At 40.7% G+C, this 15,113-nt stretch overlaps 1 protein-coding gene across 8 annotated transcripts in view; it reads left to right on the top strand.

The window, feature by feature from the left end:
- CABIN1 (calcineurin binding protein 1) overlaps positions 1-15,113 on the top strand; it is a 204,077-nt gene that overhangs the window by 61,951 nt on the left and 127,013 nt on the right. The window lies entirely within an intron of this gene.

Here is a 15,113-nt window from a genome sequence, read left to right as displayed (position 1 = left end):
TAATACAAACAGAGTTTTGGAAGGGATACAAAATCCTCATGCATCAGCGTTTAAACCAATCTCTCACTATTAGAGATTAGAATGAAACCTTCATGGCGGGAGATAATTGTACATTTGACTACTGTTGTGATTTGCACCTGCCTCTGTGGCATCTGGAACTGGATGCTCTTGGAGACAGGACATTGGACTAATGGATCCAGGATGGCAATTGCTATTATCTTGCTTTTTTATCCTTTCTGTAATTTAATCTATTTAGCGCCCCTATTTTAATGGGGTTGAATGAGAAAAAATCTGAAATTGATATTCAGTATAAAAATTTATAAGAAGAATCTGACCAGATAAATGGAATGTTGATGAGCCTCTGTGCTCTGAGATTGTTGATGGTAGAAGTATAGCAGTTGTTAGAGTTACTAGTTACTAACATGTATCTAATGATTTGATGAAACTAGACCCAATCCAGGATTACATCTTTGACTCATTTTGTAAGGGAAGTCCCTTCTGTACATGGAGAGAGACACTCTGCCTCAAGTGGTGAAGCTGCTCCAGTGCAAAACTCAACTTTTTATCTTTTTCTTTTTTAAAAAAAAAAATTAATTACATGAAAGTGCATTTTGATTCCAGATTTGTGTAGTGTCAACTATTATGGCTGGGGTCTATTTTAAGAATCACAGTGGTATGAGGCCAAGTAATCCCAAATGTTTGGACTGCATACCATTGAAGATAAACGTGTGTGTAAGCTAGAGTTCTTTGAGTGATGGTCACTAAGTGTATTCCAGTCGAGGTGCATATGTGTTCCATGCACCTGAGATGGGCAGATTTTTTGCTTGAGCTGCGCCTTTCTCCTCCTCCCACTCTGAACCAAGGGCATAAGGGGTGGTGCAGACCTACCACTTTTCCAGTTCCTTTCTACTGCATGTGGTCTGAGACAGAACTTCTCTAGTGTCCGTAGCTTTAGCTAGTGTTCCTGTTCAAAAAATCAGATACTGTTAAGTTTTAGCAGTTTTAGATAGTGTAGTTAAAGTAGTTCAGAGGTCTGGGGGCACCCCCACACAAACACCCCTCCCCCCATATGGGGGTGCCCTGTATGCCCAAGATCCCAGGGTGTGCAAGTCCTATCCCTGGGTCTTCCTGGTCACCGACTTCCACACTGCATGCCTCTATTGCCTTGGGGAAGCTCATAATCCTTCTAAGTGTAGTATCTGCCCTTGCTTTCCTTGCTGAACCCATCAGTCTCATGAATTCAGGCTTTCAAGATTCCTGATGGACAATTGTGTGAGACTTCAGTCTTATTCTGGCCCATCACACTCTTCTGCACATCAGACAGAAGCATTGAGAAGCACCCCTTTGATCATGGTGGTCTCCGCCTCCAGGGCTGCTCAGGGCAGAGTTAAGGACTCTTCCAAACAGAGACATGAGGAGGGTAAAAGCAAACACTCTCACAAGACACGTGCGAAATCTCCTGCCAAGTCCTCACCGAAAAAGAGGACCTCCTTGCTGACAACTTCTAGGTCAGTAAGACCCCACACCTTGATATGGATGTGTCTGGAACTCCTAAGGAGCATGGTACTGGTTCCTTGACAGGGAGAATCAAGAGTCCCCCAAAACAGTTGATAGCCAAAGGGACAGACCTATCTCTGGTAGTGACAATGGAAAGAAGAACATGGACACATCCTACACTGATGGTACCAGCATGAAGAGATAAGAAATCGTTGTTACTGAAAACCACTGTCCTTCTGAAACCAGCACTGCTAAGGGACAGAAACTGGGTCCACTCTCCATCAACAGACTAGATACTCTATCCCGGAGGACCTTACCATCTTTGCAGATCTGGAATCGCTGATACTGTCAGATCCGGTCCTAACCACGGACCTCCTGACACCATCACTTCACCACTCTCCTGTACTATCAGCCAACCAATACATAATGAGACCTGGTACTGATGGCGCCGCCCATCAACATAGAGGCCTTATTTTCTTCCACTTAGTCTGGAATTAGCGGGAGAGCTTCACCAGCTTTAACGAGGCAGGAAGTCAGCCCTGACAGAGTCTCCAAAATATCATGGGTGCCTTCATATTCTCATAGGAAGGACTGCCCACCTCAGCACCAATGGTACCCTCCTCTCTGGAATCCACCCCATTACCTCTATTATCCCTCGCACTAGCCTTATTAGTGTCCCTGAGATCCGTCTTTGTGACTCCCAAATTTTTGAGATCTCAATGAGAGGCAAGGCAGGATTGCCACCTGGGAAAGAACCTCATCTTAATCAGGAACACTCTGAAGAAGAGGAGAAACCCATATAGCTGGAACCATTCACCCTGGTGGGATGATTATCATTGTCCTCATCAGATGAGGTGATCACACAATCACCATCACCACCTGACTATAGGCAGTTCCAAGACCACCTTGGGAGAATTGCAGACACGCTGCAATACCTCTGGATAAAATGCAGGACATCACTCATGAGCTGATAGATATCTTCCAAAGAGCTGGTCCGAGGAAGGAGGCACTGCTTATTAATGAAGCCATTTTAGAACCAACCAGAATGGTCTGGAATACTCCAGCTACTTGTGCTGTCACTCTGAAAAGAGCAGAGAAGAAATATTTTGTACCATTGAAAGAGATGGAATACTTACTTACTTTTCATACTCCGAACTCTGTAGTGTTGCAGGCTGTCACCAAAAGTGACAAGCAGCATCAAGCCAGATTTACACCCACAGGTAAGAAGGCCAAATGTGTAGACCTCTTTTGAAGAAAGAACTTCACTTTGAGTGTACAGTTCCATTTAGTGAAATAGAACCAAGCTTTAAAGTTGAAATATGGTTGTATTAATTAATTAGCCTCCTAGTCAATGGCAGCATCTATAATTATGAGAAGGGATTCATGGCTCCAATCCTCCATATTTACCAAAAGTCCAATCTACTGTGCCTCTGGATCTGCCTCTTGAGAGAAATAACCTATTCAGCATGAAAAAAGATAAATTTGTTACATACCCTTAAAGACCCATGAGCAATTCTTCACTCTCTGGGAATCTATACCCTGGGGCCACAGAGGAAGTATCCTAAACCTCAGTCTTACAGGCAGCGTCCAGCCCCATAACCATTCTACCATCAAAGGATTTATGAGTTCCTAGCAAACACCAAAGATTACAACCCAGTAAGCAGAACTTCTCCTCTTCATTCTCCTTCCAGCCCTAGCCTCCCACCAGGAAATCCTTTTCATGGGGCTTTCAGAAGCCAAGAATCAGGCCTCTGACACATACACAGGACTCCTGCACCCTATTTGAAGGTCATCTAGTTCACTTTTTCTCAGCATGGCACCGAATAACGTCAAACAGATGGGTTCTAGAGGTTATCACTACTGGTGATATGACAGAGTTCCTGTCTGTTCTCCCTTCAGAATCCCCTTCCATGTCCCTCTTCAGTGACCCCTCTCAGAAGAAGATGCTCAGAAAGGAAGTAGAGTCCTGCTCCATCTGTAAGCCATGGAACTGATACTGCTTCAGCACAAGGGAAAATATTCTACTCAAGATATTTCCTCTTCTCCAAGATGAATATACCAAGATTAAAAACTAGGAACAATATAATCCACAAACTAGTTTGGACCAGTTGGGGGACAGATGCTCACACTTTGTAGACAGCCACCTTGGTCTCCATCTTAAGAACATAAGAACGACGTACTGGGTCAGACCTATGGTCCATCTAGCCCAGTGTCCTGTCTTCCAGCAGTGGCCGGTGCCGGATGCTTCAGAGGGAATGAACAGAACAGGGCAGTTACCAAGTGATCCATTCCCTGTCATCCAGTCCCAGCTCCTGGTTTTCAGAGGCTTAGGGAAACCCACAGCATGGGGTTGCATCCCTAATCATCTTAGCTAATAGCCACTGATGGACCTATCCTCATGAACTTATCTAATTCTCTTTTGAACAGTTATTCGTTTGACTTTCATAGCATTCCCTGGCAATGAATTCTCCATGGGTTGAATGTAGATTCAATGAAGAAGTACCTCATTATATTTATTTTAAACCTGCTGCCTATTAATTTCATTGGGTCAACCCGGTTCTTTTGTTACATGAAGAGTTAAATAACGCTTCCTTATTCAATTTGTTCATACTATTAATGATTTTATAGACCTCTAATATATTCCCCCTTAGTCGTTGTCTCTCTTCTAAGATTAACAGTTCCAGTGTTTTTAATCTCTCCTCATATGGAAGCTGTTCCATACTCCTGATCATTTTTGTTGCCCTTCTCTGTACTTTTTCCAATTCTAATCTATTTTTTTGAGATGGGGCAGCAAACAGAACTGCAAACATTATTCAAGGTGTGGGCATACACTGTGGATTTATATAGGGGAATTATGAACTTTTCCATCGTATTACCTAACTCTTTCCTATGGGATCCTAACATTCTGTTCATTTTGGTGTTTGTTTTGTTTTGTTTTGTTTGTTTGACTGCTTCTGCACATACAGCAAATGTTCTAGGAGAACTATCCACGATGACACCAAGATCTCTTTCTTGAGTGGTAATAGCTAATTTAGACCCCATCATTCTGTATGTATAATTGGGATTATGTTTTTCAGTGAGCATTACTTTGCATTTAGCAACATTGAATTTCATCTGCCATTTTGTTGCCCAATCACCCCGTTGTGTGAAATCGCTTAGTTAAATAGAAAGCTGATTGCAAAGAGTTACAATCTTGAGTAATTTTGCTTTCTCGGCAGTTGAATATCTGGCTTCCTGTCTTCACCCATATTTTACTATTACTACTGAAGAGAAGCAGCAGTAATACAAGGGTACAATCATGCAATAACAAACTCATCTATGGTGATCTCAAAACTCCTCCAAAATGCTGCCTTTGGTCCAGGAATCTTTTCTGGTTAGTTGCCAAGCTGTCAAAACCTTGGGACTATCAGCAAAAACCAAGTGGTGCAGAGGCTTTGGGGAAAGTAATGGAGGTAAAGAATCAAGGCCTGATCACAGATCCTATAGACCAACCATCTAGCTTCACCATGGCACAAAAGCTTTGGATCACAGCAGACCACATCAGAATTTCAAACAGATGTTTGTAATTACCACTACTCAAATGGAAAATGAAGTATAGCCTGATATGTGAATGTGGAGAAGACAGCCAAACCAGGGAACAAACTAGTGAACCACTGCCCTCTAAGATCTTTCTCTGAAGGGAAAGCCTTGATTTATTCCAGGTCACCTGAAGCCACAGAGCAAATGACAGACTTGGATGTTGACCTTTTAATGTTGCTTTTCAGGTTGACATACAAAAGAAAAAGAATCCTCAAGAAGAAAGTAGGCTGGAGGCCCATACTAGATTTCAGACAGCTGAATGCCTTCATCTGCCTCCTGTGGTTCAGATGATCACCCTGGCCTCTATATTTCCCTCTCTAAACAAACGCGACTGGTTCACAGCTCCTGATTTAAAGAATGCTTATTTCCACACCAACATCCACCTAGCACACAGGAGGTTCCTTCAGTGCACCCTCTGTTTGGACCATTACCAGTACGGCGTGATCCCCTTCTGTCTTTTGATGGTGCGATGAGTGTTCACAAAGGTGACACTGGTAGTGGCAGCACTTTTGAATGATCAGGGCACGCCGCTATTATTCCGGTACCTTGAAGTGCTGGCGACTCCTGGGGAAGCTGTACCGAGACGTTCAGAGGGCAGTCCTGTCTTTAGTCCAAGTCCTATGTTCATTAGGACTCCAAGTAAATAAAGAAAAGTCCATTTTAGCTCCTGTGCAGATTATACATTTTATTAGAACAACCCTGGATTCGATCAGAGCCAAAGTATACCTGCCTCTGGACAGATTCCAAGCTGTGAAGGAGCTCATCATCAGCTTCAACTGTGCCCTCAGACAACAGTATGATGCTGTCTCTTCCTCCTACATCACATGTCCTCTTATATGTATGTGACACTCTTTGAGACTTCATCTCTGATATCTACATGTGGTTGTGGACAAAGCAGTCTCATGTCCCCACAGTGTTCTGACTTAGCTTATCTGGTAGGAAAACAGATTAACTGTGTGTGTGTGGTAGTGGGGTCTCTTCGTCCCTCCCCAACCCATGAAAAGATGGGTCACAGACACCTCCGTACTAGGCTGGGGAGGCCATCTGAATGAACATGTAGCACAGGGTAGTGGTACCCAACAAGAATCACAGTTACACATCAACCTCCTAGTTCTGCAGTCTGCATGAAGCCTTCACACGATTTCTACCACTTATTCAGACCCTACATGTTCAGATCATGTTAGACAACAGGGCAGCAGTTTATTATATCAATAAATAGGCAGGAGCAAGATCCAGCCTTCTTTGCATAGGATCTGTCAGTGCCCTCCTTCCCCTCTGCTGAAAATACTTCCAAAGGTTATTTGTGGTACAGAAGGAACTGGAGGGGTAGTCAGTTTTCACCGCCCCTTATGCTCTCAGTTTGGAGCATGAGGAGAAGGATGCAGACCTGGATCAAGGGACATTGCTAGCAAAAATTTCTGGTCTTCAGGCTAATGGAGCGCGCACATACCTCAAATGGAATACACATAGGGGCCACATATCTCAAAGAACTCCAGTTACTGCCAAGGTAAGTAAAAATACTATATTCCACATGCAGTAAAATCTGTGAAACCACAGCCTTTGAACAACTATCCTTATGGAGTGGGAAAGACTGAGTCTGACACTTTTGATAAATGTCATCAGTTGCCACTCCATAAATATGGTTGTTCAAAGGTTTTTCTTTACTTTAAAATGAAATGGAATACATATGTCACATACCAGAAAAGCTTTGTGTACCGCTCACCTGTGTTTGAGGCTCTTAGTTTTAGCACCTTTTTCTACCGCTATCTGAATGTCTACCCTAGTTGAAAGATCTTATAACTACTAGAACCCATGCCCTTCCTTCCGATGTCCAGGATAGTATTCTAAAGAGGAAGTTGTATGTTTTACCCTTTCTTCTCTTTGAACCTGGTATCTTCCCACAGATATAGCTACACCTAGGACCTTCTCCCCATTCTCTCTCATCTCAAAAAAGAGTTTCATGGGGTGGAGTGTGGGGAATCTGTCAATCAAGTTGAATAGCAACTTCATTGATAAAAACTAAATACCTCATTAATACAACTGTAAAAAGGCTTTACTTTCTTACTTTTCTCAGTTACTTACTACTTCCTTTGCAAGGACCTTCACAGTTTCATAATGCAAAACAGATTCTGCCAGTCAACAGATTCTAAGAGGTTTACTACATTATACTTATGCCTTTGCATGTAGCCTCTTGTCCAGTGCTATTGTATACTTGCTATTTCAGGCCAGTCTCACATTTTTACACACCATTGCCCTCTTCTTTTTTCATTCCTGCCATGCTAGTGAACATCCACAGTTCAGATGACAAGGTATATTCCATATGTATACTGGTATATGTAAAGAGTTCACATCAATGGAATAGAGTGTTGACATAGAATAATGATCTCCTGGTCCTAAAGAAGTGCTGAGACAAAGAGAGACACTGATCCTTTTTCAAAGTTACATTAAAACATCTTTTTTTCCAAATAACTGATAGGCACACACAAGTGTTTTTATTTGGATATTAGTGAAATAGAGTGGCAATGGCTTCCTGTGCTATTATAGAATAGCACTATTCTACTTTGGTTTATGGATCAGCCTTGTGAACTTCAGTCAATCAGAAACTAGATTAGACTTAGCATACTTTTAAGAAGAGAACTGAGATCTAATAGAAGTTCTAGTTCTTTAAAATGTCATAGGTAAATACTTTCTCTTCCGCCACCTGAATGACTAAAAAGGGTCTTCACCAGATACAATGGAATGGAAATTACTGCAGTGTTTAATGAAACCTCCCTTCCCTTCCTTGCAGTCTATGAACAGTGTTAATTCCTAAGTTTGAAACTTGTCTGTAAAGGGTCCATCTGCATTAATTTTTCAAATCCTGAAATTATCTTTCTAGCAAGACCTATATTCAAATATGTTTCTGTAACAATACGTAAACAGGACAAAAGGCACTTTTCCTTTCTGCTTGTCCCTCCTGCACACTGGGGCTCAATGTCCGAAGATATGAGGAGAGAATTCTTTGCTGGAGCAAAGCAGAATTTTTAAATATTATTTTTATATGTAAATGTACATCTGAAGTCAACTGTAAAAGTTTAACACAACTTTGAGGTCTGCTGAATTCCTCTACTAAACAGCTGTGTTCACTAAGCAATATACGGTGTCCTCTGAGAAAACATAAATTAATTTTAACTGGTGTTGTGTGGAAATAATACACTTATAAATTTTCACTCAATACTTTTTTTCATTTTGTGACCCAGATAGTTTTGGAGTTTTTGTAAAAATGTCTAAGAAATGGCCATTTTCATATTGAAAACAGATGAAATTTTAAAAATTGCATATTTTTGTTAAAGTTTGAGGTTCCTCTCATTTTAAAATGGTCATATTTTCAAGTAAAAAACAAAGTTTACAACTTTCCTATTTGAAGTTATTTTACATTTGGGAAAAGGAAAGGGCTTGTTAGTTTTTGTGTTTTGAAACAAAAATTACTTTTTTTACTGAGGTAAAATTTTATTTTAACTTTTTTACATCCTTCTAGTCTTAACCAACCAATTATTTTTCTTTTGTTTCTGGAGGATAATAGTAAACAGAAATCTTAACCCTTCTGGTATGTGTGATATCCCAAAATTATGCACTTTAAGATGTCTCGAGTGTTGCGAGATTAGAGGATTTTCATGGAAGAATAATTGTCCTGGATTCTTCATTTGCAACACGGCGGACATCTCTCTGTTTCCTCTCCTTAGCCTCCTCCTTTGGACTCTGATTCAACAAAGCACGTAATTATGATTGGGATTTAGTCAAATTTAGTGGGACTGTTTACAAGCTTGAAGTTAAATACATGTATGTTTGCAGGATTGGGGCCTGGGTCTTTACCAAACACTGCTTGCTCTCTGATGTTTCTACTGTATAACTGAAATCTTCTCTCTGTCCCTCACTTGCTCTTGATTCACATTTTTAATGTTTCCTGCCCAACTGTACGAATTAGACATTTAAAAGAGTTCTTATAATAAAGTTTAGATTTGTGCGCACAATTCTGCAGTACTTACCAGAGCTGCAGAATATATGGCGCATTGGCAATTGTTCTCTTCCTCTGCTGGATTCCAACCACAAGGCTCCCCTCTTTTAACAGAATGTATTAAATTACCACAAGCAGTAGATAACAAAAATTTATCTCAGCTTTTATTATAGAAACATAATATCAATAAAAAGACACAGCCGTTTTAAACTTCAGTCTTCAAGACCTGGGCGTGTGTTTGTCACATATCTTGCCTCAAATAGGCAGAAACTCTGTTCCTTTCAACGTTTCTTCTCATTCACCTCGTCACTCCTGAAATGTCTCAGTGTAGAATTACCCTTTTCCCAGTACGCTTTTCTAATAGGTGGCCTTTTAAATTTGGTGAAATTTGACCATTTGGCGGTCGGGTGATGCTTGCTGCATATCTCTCCCTTTCAGCTGGTAAGTGTTCTGATTATGCTTTCCTTTTCTCATACCACTGAAGAGAGGACACCGCTCACACTCCCCTTTGCTCTCTTCTCTTAACACATCAATTTAAATTCTTAATTCTAATCCTTAAATAACTTATTTTGCCCCTTTCTACATTTCTGCTCTCCTCCTCTGGCACACACTCTCTAAATGTCTTCAAACGCTTTTTTCTAAGGTTGGTACCTTCACTTTTGCTACCCCCATGCCAGGAATTGGCTCCCTCTTCTTGTTTACCTAGACTCCCTTTCCTCCTTCAAATCCCTCTCTAAAGTGCAGTTCTACTCCAAAAGGTGAATATGTAAAAAGACACCTTCATACTCCGCAGATCTGCTCCCTTTGTCATGTCTACTGAGTTTAGTGACAATGGGTAAGATTTTCTAAAGTACCTAAGTGACTTAGGCACCTGAGACGCAGTGATTTCTCTCCCACCCCCCATTGACTTTTAAAATTTTACCCTATAAATTTTTATGGTCTTGTACTACTGTTAGTGCTGCAGAGACACTACAGTTGTTAGGATGTGAGTTGGATTCCATTCCTTTGCATGCTCATCAACAAATTGATTCTTTCCTGTCAGTTACACCTGTGCAAACATATTGAAGGCATTTGGTGTGATTCTTTGCTAAGTCTCTTCGAGGCACAGCACAGAACTCACAACCTTGGAAGTGGGAGGGCAAAGGTGACTTTACCCCACCTTTTCATCCTCCAATTCTGGGCTGCTGAGAGGACTGTAATGGTCCTGTAGGATAACATTGGGATCCCCAGGGGCTGCTTTAAATAGAATCCCCATAATGACCCCATCCTCGGCATACTCCCTTCACCAGGCCTTACAGCGGGGACTACACAATTGTGTGTACATTGACTGTAGCAAAGGAGAGAATCTCTCACGTTGAGTTTGTGCAAGTGTTGCTGAAAGCATAATTTGGAGTTCTATAGGTGTCAAGAGTGCTTAATTTGGGACCTTCACTGCTGGTGGATGAAATAGAAAGAACACAGCTTGATTCGCAGATTCTAGGCTGAGTTTGCGGGACTGGCAGTCAGACAGCATCCCTTTGCTTGTAAACTGAGCACATTTGATATAGAAGTTATTGGAACAATAAAGAAGTAGCTTTACAATGCCACATATGCTTTACATAGTCACTTCTAAAGTTGTTTGAGAAATGGAAAAAATATTCATGAAAAATGTATCCCTTCCTATCAGAAAAATCCTGAAACTTTTCAGTCAGCTCTAGTCATTTCTCAGAATAAAACTGCATGTATTGTTATTACAGTTGTGCCAAAAATGTATTAGGTACTGTACAAACATACAGGAATGTACAACTCCTGCTCTGAAGATCTTCTAGTCTAAGCTTTCAGGGGTCTTTCCAACCCTTAATAGTAATCCCCTTTCCTAAACTACTAGGCCATATGTTACCTTTTTTCTTTCTTAGCTCTTAAGACTTTTTTGGCAGGGAATGTTTGTAAATTTCTAGATAAACGTAAAGCACTGTATGTTTTAATTATTTCTTAATAATCAAAGCTAATATAGTCTTGACACCAGTCTCTCTCTCTGGGCTCCTGCTCACACTCTCAAACTGAACCATGCAGATGGCTAGTCTGGCAGTCTGACATCACAGTAAACTCTCATGGAAGGATCACAGTCCAGAACCTGAAATTGTTCCTGGCATGGGAGAACTGAGAAAGTGATTCGCTCGTCTTTTCTGGGGGGAGAGAGTTCCTGGTGTTGCTCTCTAGCAGTCATCTCTGCTTGATTAGAGGAGTGCCACTGATAGGCTGCAAAGAGAGCCATGTACAGCCCTTCTTGACAGTGGGACAGTTGCAGCAATAGGAGGCATTTGAGGGTAGGTAAAGAAGTAAAAGGAAGTGGGGGGGAAATGGGGATTCCTGGAAGACTCCCCCTTCCCAAAATTATCCATACAGTCAGTGCTGAGTTGTCTAGTTTCATGGTTTCTCCTATCAGTAATGCATGCCTGTTTCCATAGCACTGTCCTACAGATTTTAATTACTGCTAAGGTAGTTCACTTACATCATGACTCACAACACACTGTCCAGAAGAACTGTAAGTCTGGAGTCCTTTTATTCGTAACTAATGTAGTGTCTTTGGAGAGGCCTAATTTTGGAACCCCTCGCTCTTGTTCCCATTGTTATTTGCAGTGCAGGTTCAAAGTGTGTCCAGTTTAGGAACTTCTTCAGATGGCGTCTGAATCTTGATGCACTAACGTATATGTTTTAAGGTATTTTGAGCAGAGAATATCTGTAATGTGTGAATATTAGCACTTCCCAGCCTCTGAATTACTATTAGTTGAATCCTGGCAACAACCTAATAATCTCAGACTCTCATTTTACAACTTTTATGCTGAATTTCAATAGCAGCTGGGGGTGGAGTGCATTGAATATGTAAGTTTTTTCATTTCTATTCAGACCACCCCTTATCTTATCCTAGTGTCACCTTGGTGTGTACTCCAAAGTAATGCACACCACCATGTAATATATTAATGGTCAAAGCAAGTGAAGGAAAATAGCTATGCTCACATGCCCTCTACACAGTAACCCTCTCTTCTGTGGTTGCTTTGGAGTCCATGAAAAAGAAATGATGACACCACATTTACCCATATCTTCTACTTAGCAGTCTTGATTTATTTAAATATTAAAAAAATCAAGTGCCAATCTTTCTAAACATTTTTTGGAAATGTACACTGAAAATGAGGAAGTTGACTCAGAAGAAATCATTAAAAATGTCTTAGATGCAACAGTACAAAACATCCTCTTTCTCCCCTTCCCCCCCCCCCCCAAAAAGAAGCTTGGTCTACACTTGCTTTACTTCTGAAAAAATTTCTATTGTTGCAGCCCACCATCTCAGCTCCATCAGCAGAAGCAATGTTGAGAGTCATTGGATGGATGTTTGTGTTTTTACCACTATGTTGTGTGCTCAGAGCAGGGTTAGATGATGATGTGGTTGAAATATTGGGTATCTGTCTAGCTAGTGTAGGAATAGCCCAAAGAGAGAGTGGCACATACACTCATGCATACCTACATATGTACACTTCTTTTTAGCAGAAACTTCAAGCTGGGATTGCTAGTTAGGATTTGAAAAGGAAGACTTCACGTTTGCTCCCTTGGGATGAAAAACTTCATTGATAAGCGGGTATTTGAAATATAACATGCTGGCTCAGAGCATCTGAGCATCATTTTTTATGCTGAGAGAGGTTAGTTAATTTCCTAGTAACTGATGTAGCCCTCACAAACTCACTGTATACCAGCCATTCTTGATTCCCATTCCAACATTTCGACTTTTTATCTGTCACAGGCTGAACATCAAAACTAACTTCAGTGCTTATGGGATAATGAAACATTTATAGTCTCGCAACTGCTGTATTTTTGCATCTTCAGTCTTCTAACTCAACCTCTAACCTGCTTCTGAAGCAGATGCCTGAGTTTCTACCGTTTAAAAAAAAAATCTGTCAGATGAATTGCTGTAAATGTGGAGTGTGTTGGTTGTCTATATCAGGGTTTTTGTTGTTGGTGCTGTCATTCAACCAGTCTTTCTGGATGTTACAAAACTGCTAAGAACCACTGTGGACACGAGAAAATATCTTTTATTTTATCCCCCAAAACTTTGCAATCAATTTCCAAACCTTGGAAGTTTAAAACATAACTTCTTTCCCCCCTGATACCGACCAGGCGTTCAGCTATATCCACATATATCAAAGAACATTTTTAAAGCTCTACAAATGAGTCATGAAAGTTTGACTGACCTCCATTCAGAATCTTTCCTCTCCCATTCTTTTGTAATGATATCATTTCTATATAAAGTCTGTCATCACTAACAAACTGTAAAACTTTCTATTAGGAAAGCCCTCCCCCAGTGGAATGCCCTCCCCCAGGAATGCCCTCCCCCAGTTCCTTTTTCCAGGTGCAGTTTCATAGGACCTATTCACTGGATAGACAGGTTTTCTTCATGTGCCAAATGAAAAACCCGTAGATTGAATCAAATTGCATTATAATCTTTCTGGAATCAAAACTAGTAATACCTGTACTATAAGTTGAGGTCTGTGGAGAGGGTTTATCTGGTTAAGACAAATCCATAAGAAGCATCTCAGCACTCTATTTGTACTGTGTAATTTGTACAGAAAGGGAAGGAGTTATTTATACTGTCCGCTCCTCTCTGTTGAACCTCTCTGTTGGTGAGCATTTTTTCATTTTATTCTTGATCATATCATGAATAAGAATACAGAGAGACTGCATTGGTCTTCAGTGTCAGATACGTGTCAGCCTTTCTGCATGCCGTTAGTTGTATACAACTTTTTTATCAGTTGAACTAATCCTGTCCCTGGTAAAGGGACTAAATTCATCCATGGGCTTTAGATATAGAGAGAGATCTGTCTGCTAGGATTTCACATCAGATACTGAATTTTGCTGGTGGAAAATTGTAGAAAAATGTGTTTTTTCCCATCTGAGGAAGAAAATATGTATCTTTTTCTGTAGTTGTGTTGTAGTTTTAGAGCCTGCACGTGGATGGGCTGTTCCAGTTCCAATCATGAAGATATGCTAGGTTGTCTCTGCCAAACCCTGACATAGTGACTAAGGATATATTAGACTGGTCTCAGAGGTATCTGAGAAGTTTTCACTTGTTCCTTTATTCTAGGGTACAGTTTTTATCCCACTGTAATCACCACCTTTTACAACTGTTTCATGTGCTGAAACAACTATGGCTGAAAGGGCTAACAACCCCCTCCAAACTGTAAAGCAGTCAACAGGTGCGATACGTTACTCTAATCAGCTGTACCCACCAAAACTGAATCACTTCCCTCACACTTCTATCTGCTAGCCATTGCTTTATTTGTGCAAGGGCTTACCAGGGCTGAGCCCTGGCACCTCTAGTCTTGGCAGTTCATAGCCCTGGCACCCTTGGGTTTGCCACATCAGTTATGAAAGTAAAAAAATTGCTTGAGCCCCTGCACCTCTTTCATTACTAATTAAGGTTTGCTGCTAGCCTGAAGTCCAGGAATCTTGATGTCTATCTCAAACTGAAATCTTAGCAAGATGCTAAGCAGATGACTGTTCCGTGGACTGTATCAAACTCTTGTCAAGTGGATGATGTCAGTGATCATTCTGTTAGGTCTTTTGCATCTCTAATTACATTGATCTTCTATCCTTTGCAAGAACTGCTTCCAAAAATTCTTAGAAATCTTGATGTTCAAGGTCTTTCCCTAGCAAATGAGTTCTGGTGGACTCAGATTTTTACCTAGTGTACCAAAGTTATCCCACCTTCCTTTTGAGATGCCACAAGTGGCACAGTAAAACTGCTGAATGTTATGAGTGTAAAGAGTTGGCTACATTCTGTCCTAAAGGTGACTGCTTATCAGGGTTATGCATCAACTCCCTTGTACGAGGTTTCTAACGTGCTGAGATATCCCAGGAAATCATTCGAAAAATGAAATCTACATGAATACTTAACAACTGCTTATGAAAGAAAACAATTACATATTCAGTTCTTGGAAAAAACAGGTGAGGAGATGAACATAGCAATAAATTGTAGAAGACAGATTACAAGAAAATAAATTTATCTTTTAGACAA

The sequence above is a fragment of the Caretta caretta genome, chromosome 15 (genome assembly GCF_965140235.1).
Source record: "Caretta caretta isolate rCarCar2 chromosome 15, rCarCar1.hap1, whole genome shotgun sequence".
In the NCBI taxonomy this organism is placed as follows: Eukaryota; Metazoa; Chordata; order Testudines; family Cheloniidae; genus Caretta; species Caretta caretta.
Note: the sequence above shows the minus strand (reverse complement) of the source record. Positions and strands in the feature narration are given on the sequence as shown.